This window comes from Phasianus colchicus, chromosome 7 (genome assembly GCF_987193195.1).
Source record: "Phasianus colchicus chromosome 7, bPhaCol1.hap1.1, whole genome shotgun sequence".
In the NCBI taxonomy this organism is placed as follows: Eukaryota; Metazoa; Chordata; class Aves; order Galliformes; family Phasianidae; genus Phasianus; species Phasianus colchicus.
In genome coordinates this window covers 3292530-3303498 of record NC_143442.1, presented here as the reverse complement: position 1 = coordinate 3303498, position 10969 = coordinate 3292530, and the positions used below count along the sequence as shown (strand labels likewise).

At 43.5% G+C, this 10969-nt stretch overlaps 1 long non-coding RNA gene across 2 annotated transcripts; it reads left to right on the top strand.

Annotated features, from left to right (window-relative positions):
- The first annotated feature begins 694 nt into the window (after positions 1 to 694).
- Positions 695 to 9961, top strand: LOC149917181 (uncharacterized). Of its 2 annotated transcripts, none has more exons than XR_016467978.1 (3): positions 695 to 820; positions 8675 to 8875; positions 9860 to 9961. It is a non-coding gene; the product is annotated as an uncharacterized LOC149917181 (long non-coding RNA). The 2 variants fall into 2 exon arrangements; XR_016467977.1 differs by lacking the exon at positions 695 to 820 and adding an exon at positions 6764 to 6967.
- The last annotated feature ends 1008 nt before the right edge of the window (positions 9962 to 10969 follow it).

The following is a 10969-nucleotide window of genomic DNA, read 5'->3' as shown; positions in this document are numbered from 1 at the left end:
GACAAATACAAGGTAAGCTTTGAGTTGGCCATTAGGTGTGTAATTAAACAAAGAACATGAGTTGCAGTTACTTTTGCAGCAGTGCGTTGCCTGAACCAATGAACGTTTGTGATTTTAAAGCAGCGTTAATCTCAGGCAGTGAGTCCTGAATAATGTTTATTAACTATATTTTAATGACTTGTCGGTTTTCTAAAACATGCTGAAGTATTTTAGAAATCACTTAGTAAATGTAGTTTTAATTCTTTTCCCATATTCATGGACTGCTACTTACTTTAAAAAAAAAAAAGAGATTAGAAGGTTCAGATTTAGAGCAGCAAATTGCTGTGCTAATCTGCAGGTATTTCTCTTCTTGATACAGCCACTAATGTCTAATCTTAGCGACGCAGGCCCAATCATTGTGCTTTTTCATTAGAGCTGCTATGAACTGTGTGCCAGGGACTTGAACTCTGGTGAGCAAGCTGCTCCAAGCTTGCAAGCTTTCATATGAAAATGTACTGTGTGTATTAAAGAACAAGTCTAAAAAGAACCTGCTATGTTTGTGCAGAAGCTGGAGAGTTCACAACAGCAGTTCTGGTAGGAACAGCATGCCTTTGAGCCTCCGCATGGTAGGGTGATAAGGGCTGGCCAGGAGCAAGCATCTGGTGTCATGACAAATTTGCAAACCTTTTAATTTGTTTCTGTTTCTCAGGAGGGAAAAAACAGAACCTCTGCGATTCTTCTTTTTCCCTACGAAGTGTTATGGGTGAAGGCTGTGGAGAATCGTGGGTTTCCCCAGTTCAGACTTGAACCTCCCACCAATTATGTGACCTTCAGGCTATGGGTGAGTCTGTGATGACTTTCTTCCATCTACCCAAAAGCTCCATCCCTAATGCTTCACGTCTTTCCAGCAGTATAGAATATCCCTGGTTGGGATATTCAGTGGAGAAACAGATATTCTGCTGTTAAAGATTCAATGCAATTGCAACTTTTTGACAAATGGAGTTTTTCTGATCTTCCTGGCAGTTGCAATGGCCATATCTGGTCTGAGTGCTCAGTGTTACGATGCATTCTTCTGTGATTGACTTGAAATTTGTACCTGAGGGGTTTGGAGTAAGAGACTGATGTTGGTATTTCTTTCCTTATGAGATGTGGTGTTGCTCTTGTTCTTTGGAAATCCTCATCTAGAGGTGATGAGTACCTTCAGAGATCTATTCCCCTGGTGCTGCTGAGCATGGAAATCTCAATAACTGACTTTTTTTGGGGTGGTTTCTGTTCACATGAGCTTTGCTTTCATGTAGTTTGGGGTTGTTTCCAGTAGTTCAGTGTTTCTGCAGTGAAGTGACAATGCAGTCTAAGAGATGGTCCATCTTCCCACAGAACATCCCTTCTCTACCTTTGTGCTTTCCTTTGGTCTCTATAGTTTCCTAATTTTTTTGTAATCTTTCATCTTTCTCATTTCAAGTATCCACTAGTTTTGATCCTTACCAAAGAGCTTATTTTTATTTCTCAACCCTTTTGGTCTCAGATAAGGGGATTGATCTTAACACTTTGAAATCAGCAGTCATTTGACCATGGGCTTTGGAGACAGTTAAGCTCCTGAGGACCAAAACAGTGAATACAGAACAGAAGCAGCCTTGATTTAATATTGTGAACCTAATGAGCCTAATCCTCTGCTTTCTGGGTTTTTTTTCCTGCTTGGACATGGCCTACTGTACAGCATTTAGGGTTTGAGGGGCATTGAGAGAAATCACCGTCACTTTCCAGAGCGGACATCAAAGGCAAACTCACTTTTCCCAATGCTTTTTATCTTCCTTCCATTTCTGATGCATACTTCATTTTTTTTTCCATGCTGCCGCTCCAATTTTTGCCCACTTTTGATTTCTCTATTAACATTAATTAGGCTCATGAGCTTGATCACCAGGTGGGTTTTCCCCAAGCTTCCACTGTTATACTTCCCATCAGCAGCAGACTTGCAAGGGAATTTTGTAAAGCTTCAGAGAGGAGCCTAATGTTATTGGATACAGAGTGTTTCAGAGCTAAGTGTGTTTTATATCAGTTGAATTTGCCAGGAAGCATTATTGGCTTGATTATTTTTAAGCAGACAGGCTCGAGGGCCCTTGACCAGCATCGGGGGGCAATGAGAGAAGAGGGCCGTTAGCCAGGGGAATGATTCATACCTCTGGAGCTCACCAAGTGCTTGTGTGTCTCAGGGAAGTAGCTCTGTATCTTCCAGCTGAGGAAAATGCAGAGTAGGGAAAAAAAAAAAAAAAGAGAGAGAGAAAAATAAATAAATCCCTGGATTCATTTCTGGAGAATCTCAGCACATGTAAAGTCAGCTGCTAGGAAGGAAGATTGGCACACACCTTTTGGACATTTTGTGCATGGTTTTCCTGGGCAGGTTCTTCCAGCATTAAGTTTTTCCTGTATTGAATGCTAAGTAGCATAAAATACGAGCTGTCACGGGGTGAGCTGCAGCTTTTGTAGCCTTTGTTTTGTGATGATTTGCATATTCAGAATCTGCCTTGGGTCTTCTTGTTTTTATCCTCCTCCTTTTAAAAACGCATTTACCTGAAGAAGGGCTTCATTCGGAGTGCACCAAAATAAGCATTTTCTCTGCAGTTGACTTTAATCCGACCAAAAGAATGAACGCTTGGAGCAGAAAACCTTCTTTGGGTCCTACAGGGTGTTAGAACATCTCAGGTACTGGCTGCTGCTTTAATAAAAGGATAGGATTTCCATTTACTTCAGGCAGGCTTAATGTATTGTTCTTGTAGTGAGACAGTCAGAATGAGTCAGGAGCCAAAGAATACACTTTATAGACACAAATAATCGTAAATTCAGAATGTCACCTTTAGGCAGAGGCATTTTTATTATTGTTAGTGGAGCTGCTGAGTAGGTTTGATGTTTTATTCTCTTGAGTACTAAATGTTCCAGAGTACCACAGCCCTATCTTTATCAGGCTCACAAGGAGGGAGCACAGCCAAACTTGCTTCCTATACTTCTCTATGATTGATAGCAGATGGCATGCTTTAAAATAAACCTATCCATTAGCAGTCCTCAGTGTTTTTACTCAAGGCATTTACAACTGTCTCAACCAGAAAACACATTTGCTCCGCAAGCTCGCTTCAGTCTGCAACAGCTGTACAGGTGCAAATCTTTCATTAACTCTTAAACAGTGGTGAAATAAACGTTGCACTGTATTTTATTTTTAGTGGAGATGTTGTTTCTCAAAGGAGGAGTGCGTTCTATTATTCTCTCTTTGCATATGGCAGAGGTTCGTGTTAACTGATGCAAAGTCAGAATATTTTTCTTCTGTCCTCCTTCAAATTTTTAGGGTGAGATAAATGTGGATGTACGTAGGTGTACTCCAAATGGCAATACTGGGGGGTTGCAACTGGGGGCTGGGATTTCTGGGGTCTCCCAGCTCCTTTTCTCATACAGCCCCACGGGGGAGATCTTTCATGGTATCCCCACCACTGCTTCATCCTGGGGCTATTTGGAAAATGCAGGGTAAGACACGCACACACATACATATGTATTCAACCCGATTCTGAGTTCAATTCTCAGTAAATAAGTTACTAAAATCTGTCCCTGTATTCACTTTTCTTTGCTTAGATTTCTATGCAGTAGTCACAGAGGATGTTAAAATTGGCCTGGCATTCCTACCAATACAACAAACCCTCAAGCACCTCCCAAAACATTAGTGCACCAGCAGATAGACCTTTAAAATATTAGTAGCAAACCTTTAATATTAGCATTTAGCATTAATATTAGACAAGATCTTAAAATATTAGAGCCAGATAAAACAGTATTAGCAGGGGTATAGGAGTCATTAAGCAGAATAACCATCGCTGACTAAATGGATGCTGAAACTTTTACATGCAAACCAGTGTAGATGATAGGGACTTCACAGAGACGAGAGGATCCTTTCATTTAAAAGGAGGTTGGAGAGACGAAGGTTAGGGATTTGAAAGCTGGTAAATAAAACAACACAGTGGGACAAGTGATATGGAATGTGCCATCTCGTTAGCAGCGATCACGTCCCATGTTATTTTTCTTAAGCTGAAAAGATAAAACAAGAAGACTGGCAATATTCTGTTGCAAATAAATGGAAATTGGGGCATTTTTTTGTATAAATCTAAAGTTGCAGGAGGAAAATACAAATGCATTCTCAGTACTGGAAGTCCATGTAGGATAATAGAGGTACTACAGTAATTTAGCAGGATGGCCTGTGGGTTTCATGCCCTTTTGCTGGCATGACAAGCAAAGTCTGGGGAACCTGAGCTTGGCACCATGGAGGGAGGGGTTGAGGCAGCCCAGGGTCTGCATTGAGCAGTGCTCCAGAGAGCAGCCATCACCACAGCTCATGTCAGCTCGTCCCGCGAGCACCTGGAGGATTTGGTGCTAAATGAGATGGGGGGAGAAAAACAAGGCCAGCTGTAGACATAAGAACTTTTAAGAGCATCAGTGCTTGCTTCCAGCTAATCTCTCCTGATGACTCCTGTAAGCAGGCGAGGCTGGTCGGTGCTGTTAATTATTCAAAGCCCCGCACCAGTTTCATAGCTGAGTGGTGTAAGAGGATGTGTAGTGTCCCCATTTCTCAGTCTGTCTGGGGGAAAGGCACAAAGTGCAGCATCCCTGCCTGCCATCCCACTTTACAGGTGGGAAATGCGAGCCGGAGAGAGGCTGCAGCCATCCCCATTCCTTGGCCATCTGGCACTGTGAAACCTTACCTGTCTCTGTAGGGCCTGATGAGCTGAGTGCAGGGAAGGCATCACGAGAGCCATCCTGCATCTTAATGTAATGAATGCGCTGCTTTGAGGTACTGTGCCCTATACTTTTGTGTGCAGAATAATCCAAAAAGATGTCCAAAATATATGATGTCTTCGTTGTTAATGCTTCATCATGGGAGGAAAGGGAGGGAAAGGCATGTGCTTCAAGGTTTGCATTACATCCACAATGTCCTCAGGCAGTACAAACAGCACACTTAGAGAATTACACATATTTTCACTATTTATCATTTGCATTAAGACATAGAGTGGAAAAGGGGTGGCAGCGGAGTCATGTGCAGCATTAGATAAGTATTCCTTATGTTGTTTGCTGTCCCAAAGAGGCTGCCAAGGCATTTTAGTACATCTTACTGTATGATGCAAAGCAGTTGGAAAAAAGTAGAAGAATGTTCATAGCAAGAAAAAAAAAAAAAAATCTATTGCAATAGGCTCTCTTGAATCTGTGCTAGAAACAAGTACCAGTACAACACTGATATTTGAAATAGATGCCTTATCTACACCCAACCAATGTACCTGCCATCATAGCTTCTTTTAGTTCCATTAGAGAAGACAACATGTATTTCCTTATGACTTGGAATTGCTGATTGGCTTTTTGGTGAAATTGAGTTTATTTTTGGAGACTAAATCACACAGAGCTCCTTTAGCTTCGAGGTGGGAAATGAAACCACTCAACTTGTGTTGCGCTTAGAGATGACTTCTCTGTTAGCTTCTTTTGGTCCACTGGTGCTTTGGGGTAGAGGTACCCAGACTGAAACGCCTTCCAAAGAGCAGAAGTAACCATGTATGGAATAACAGTGTGTAAAGTAGCATCTGCAGCACTCAGGGTCTGGTGCGTTTGGTTGCCACTGGCCTCACTATGGTTATTTCCCGGAGTCAGAGTGCACAGGTGCCTAAATATCTACAGGCATTGGCATGTACAGTCCTCCAGAGAGGCTGGGAAATGTTTTTTTATTTAAATGAGAGCCACATTTGGCCTTAAAACTAGGCATATTCTTAAGCGCATATATGAGCTGGGGGCCAAAGAACACAGCATATTAAGATAACACAGATCAGTGCAAATTATGTAGAGGCTATACAGTATAGTTCAATTTAGTAAAGAAAAAAAAAAAAGTCCTTTTATCCCCCCTTCAAACCTCTTTATTTATTAATGACCTAGAAAGATGTGACGTTATTAAGACATGAACCAATTTGCCCTGGATGCCATCCAGCGCACCCAGAACTGGTGTTGTTCTGCAATAGTCCCTTTTTCTGAAGGAAACACCAAGTCCCAGGCCCACCACAAGCTGGTGAGTGCTGAAGGGGGGCCCGAGGTTTGCAGAAGGGGAGGGTGAAGAGAGGCCGTGCTTAATCCCCAGTAGATTTAGCCTTTTGGTGAGTAAGATGGATTTCTGATGTTGGCCTCCATGCCATTCATAGCAGTGTTCCCAGTAGTAAATTTGTGCCTGCACTAAAAATCCCCCTCTCATGCCCCCACTTCCTTGCCAAAACTTAGCTCAACTAAAATAAATCATATTTTAGGAAGCTAATTGTGCAGCCAAATAGCAGAAAGGTATTGAAAACTGTTGTGTGCCTAACATTAAATGGATTTACATTGGCAGTAGGGAACGTGCATAACAAAAATAAATACAGGGACATGGCAAAAGTGTAAGCAGTGGAATTTAAGCAAAAAAATGTATGTAATGCCAAGCATTGGGAATGGTATTCAGACTTACTGCAGAACTAATATTCTATGCAGTCATTGCACACAATTTTTTACAATTAAAATACATTCTTAATGAAGCTTGCTCTTTTCTCAGTTTATTGTGTTTCTTGGAAAACTGAAACAGGTCAGGATGTGCATTTTTTCCCAACTCCTGAAGTTTGTATGGGTCCCCTCACCAAGCTGTGGGCAAAACGTTAAGAAAAAAAGGGGAAAGCACTGGCATAGCCTGCCCTATAGTGGAGTCACTATCCCTGGAGCTGTTCCAGAACTGTGGGGATGTGGCACTGAGGGATGTGGTCAATGGACATGGTGGGGATGGGTTGGTGTTGGGCTTGGGGATCTTAGTACTCTTTTCCAACTTTGATGATTCTATGAAAAAAAAAAAAAATAGGAAGAAAAAAACCCAAACAATTTTTGGAGAAGATTTTAGAAGTTTCCTGATGGATCGGCATCCTTGAGATTAAACATTCCCATATGTAGGTTGACATTTGAAAATGTAAGTCTTACGAAAGATAAGATAGAAATTAAGAGAAATGCAGCCTTAAATATTTGGAAGCATGACTTCCTGGTTTGCATGGCAGTTGGCAAAACTTTCAGGGGAAAGATGCATGTGGTATAGGGCACTCATTTGCCTAAAAGTTTCCTCCTATCAACTAATATTTTGGTGCTTGTCTCTTCCACACCTTTGGAGGAGAGCTGCAGTGTCCTCTCTGCGTTGCTTTCAACCCCTCAGACAGATGTTTTAGATCAATTGCTCAAAACGGGTCAGTTTAGCAGTCAGAAAACACTGTCAGAAAAGATTTGTGGTAGAGAAGACAAAACTGTGAAATAAAATTGAACTTTTATCCCCATTTGGATGGGAACTGTGCGTGGCTGGAGATCCCATGGGGATGAGCACAGTGGCCTATCGTGCTTTGAAAAACCAAACAGATGACAGGGCTCATCTGCAGCCATCAAGAAACAGCGGCTTCTGAGAAATGGTGTGATCACTATCATGCAGTTGCACTATCATGCAACAGGAATTAAGGAAAAGATAATCATGGGAAAGAGGAAGGTCCTCCTGCAGCAAGGCAAGATGATGGTGAACTCCTGCTGGGCTACAAACAGCACTGCTGCCCTTGCAGTGAAGGTGTGACAACACAAGGCATGCCATTGCTGCTGGACTTTGAGCCATGATTAATGTGCTAGCAGTGCTGGGTGTCAGCGTTGCCTGACTGCAATTGGCCCACCTTATTTCTGAGAACTCAGGGTAAGGAGTGTGCTGTTCTCACTGTGGCAGCTGTGAGCCCTTCAACAAGACAGAGAGACCTCAACCCAAAGCCCTGTCTGTCTGCCTCTCCCTGGGTACGTCAGCACAAATCTCCAAATGTACTTTCGTTCCCTTAGAAGGTGGTGTTGTGTGCTATGTCCCATGGTGGCCTGCTCATATGCTGAGCTGGAACTCTGCTTGGCACCATTCCTCAGCCTATCCATGTTGCATGCAATCCTATTATGGGATGGCTTGGGTAGGAAGGGACCATAAAGATCATATAATTCCAACCCCTTGCCATGGGCTGTGTGCCCCCTACCAGCTCAGGCTGCCCATGGCTCCGTCCAACCTGGCCTTGAGCACCTCTAGGGATGGGGCAATGCCATGTCTGCAGTGGCAAATGTATTCCTACCATGGACTGTGCCTTTGCCCCTCCATCACTACCGTGCCCTGCATGCCTTGCTTTTTTGTTGCATTGTACTTTGTTTCAAGATGTTTTGCAGCATGTTGCCTTCGCCTGCTCGCCTCCCTCCGTTTCCGTGCTGGATGAGTTTGCATTGTGTGGTGTTTTCCTCTTCATTTATTGCAAACAAATCTGGTCTCTGCCATTTGTTTACTCTTATACTCTGTCTTTATGCCTTGGTATGCATTTTTAATTAGATGCGCTTCAGTTCTTTCACTGCTTGTTAACACTTTCGGATGGAAAGCGCGGTCCCCACCAGCTCTGCTAGTATTCTCTGTGTGGAGGAAATGCAGATTTGTTTCTTCTGCCCCTGATTATCATCCAGTACCAAGATTCGGGCTCAACCAGCCTGCCTGCTGGGTCCCTGTGCTCCTACTGGGGATGTTAAGATGGTTGCCCCTTCTCAGCCAGCGTAATTGAGGGCACTTTACTCCAAAATTCTCTGCATACAGAGAAAGAGTGTTTGGGCTATTTGCTTGGACTGTTTTCAGGCCTCAGCAGCTCCAATGTGGACATAGAAGAGTCCTGAGCAGAGCCCACAGTGTGTACAAATCAGCTGCATGCTGTCCCAAACCCTTCTGCACACTGAGATCAGGAGCATCATGGAGATGTTGGCCACAAAATAAACGGAGGATGGATGAGCTTGGATAAGGATACTGCAGACCCAAGCACAAGGCAGCATTCACAAAAAGGTATCTTTCTTGAGTGCCAGTATTGATAAAGCATCATTCCTTTTTCTTTTAAATAGCGTGAGCCCATTTGTGCTTGTACTATTTTGTTCTGCTTCCATATTTGACTTACACCATGGGTAGGGGCCTTTACCCTCCTTAGTGCTCTCCTAGACCACCAGCTTTCTGGAGATGGTGTGGGAACTGAGATGGGAAATCTTGACCTCACTCCACCCTTCCCTTCCATTTTGCCTGCCCTGCTGAAGCATTCACTCACCCCCCTGTTTTGCCAGAATGTGTGTGTTCTCCAGGATTTAAGCTCCTGAGAGGGATGGCAGGAATGAAAAGAGGTGAAAATGTCTCTTCCCATCTTTGAGAGCGTTCCCTGACCCCACTCTCTGACTGGGGGCGAGGTTGCCAGAGGTCAATATCCACTTCAGTGAGTAGAGAGATCGATATCTGCTGAAGCCAGTGCCCAGGATTGTTTCCTCTTCCTTGCCAGCACTATATTTTACAGAGAAAAGCCAAGAAATATTTCTTCTCCCTTCTAAGAAGAAGGGGAAGGGGAAAAAAAAAAAAAAAAAAAGGAGAAAAAGAAAAGAGCTTTGTCTTCATACTTTCTCTCTCCAGGAGGGCATTACATTTAGCCTCTGCTCTGCTTTTTGTTATCCATTTGCATGGCACGATGTTTGCTTTGGCTGATGGGGCAGTACTGGCTCCTCAGCCAGGGGTGGGGTTCCGCTGATACCCAGCAGTGTGCAGAATGGGGATGTTCAGCCCTCAGTCCTAGGTGGTTTGGGGATGCTGGGATGCAGAGCACATCCCAGGTGGTGGGGTTTCAGGTTGGGAGCACCGTGGTGGTGGGAGCAAAGCGCTCAATGCTGAGCCTCCAAAAAAAAGTCACTCCATGGAGCAACATCGTGTTGGCAGGACGATGGAGTGTACGAGCTAATAGGGCTTTTCCACTTTAATTTCTATTTGAAAATGACTCTTGGTTGCTGTTCTCAGACTCAGCACCAACCGTTCCTTACGCCACACATAAGATTTTTCTTTCTTTTCTGCCGTTTGCTTCACGGAGAAGGCTTTAAAGCAAACAAACACCAAACTATGAGAAACCAAGGGAAGATATGGACTGGCCCACTCATTAGTGCCGGAATGTGGAAACTATGAAGGCTTCTTTTTTTATTACCAATGCTGGAAAGCACAGTCACCGAATGGGCTGGAATACAAGTTATGCTACATGCAGTAGTTAAAAAAACCTGCAAAAATGGGTGTAACCCATGGCTCTGGTACAACTGGCCTTTCAGCCCCCACTTGAGATTCGTCCATCCCAGGGGGAAACTGTGGTTTGGAAGAACAGCGTACATTTAATTTCACTCGGAGAACTTATTGGAGTTGGCACTTCAAGAAAGACTCTGAAGTATATTTTTTGTCATGATGAGTGGCCCCCTCACCACTGCGTTTGATTGTGTTGGAAGCAGAAAAGTTAAATTCTTATAAAATGATGATTTACAATCCCTGATGATCCAGGTAGGGTGCGCAGATTGCGCCAGCGTGGTTATGGGACTTCAATCTCATCCTCTCTCTTTGCTGTGAGAAAATAAAACCGAAATGTAAAAAAGCTGAAAACACATCCTCTGATTGCTTGGGGAATTTTCTTACTCATACGTTATCTTTCCTAGTAGTTTAAGTTATTTTGTCTCCACTAAAACCCAAAGCAAAACACTGCCCTGACACTTTCCCCTTGATTTCTGATCTGCGGCGGCCAAATTTATTTTTATCTCATGTTGTCTTTTCCCCTATGGTTATGCAAATCCTCGGAATAAGGGGCAAGGGGAAAAGCTAATTTTAAAGCCAGTAAATTCCAGTGGGAGATTTTTTTCAGTCGCTCTGAGCGGGACTATCCTGGGTGCTGTTGCAGGGCTGTGGCTACCTCCAAATAACACAGGGATAGGTGCCAAGTGGGGAGGCTGAATATTTTCCTTGTAGACACATAGCTTTGCCCACAGGACTGAAGTCTCTTGCCTTAATGCTCCATTAAGCTTCTCTGGAAGTACAAAGCTGACTTAGGAGGCACGCGTTGGTGAAACGTACCTCAGCGCAATTGGCTGCTGAGTA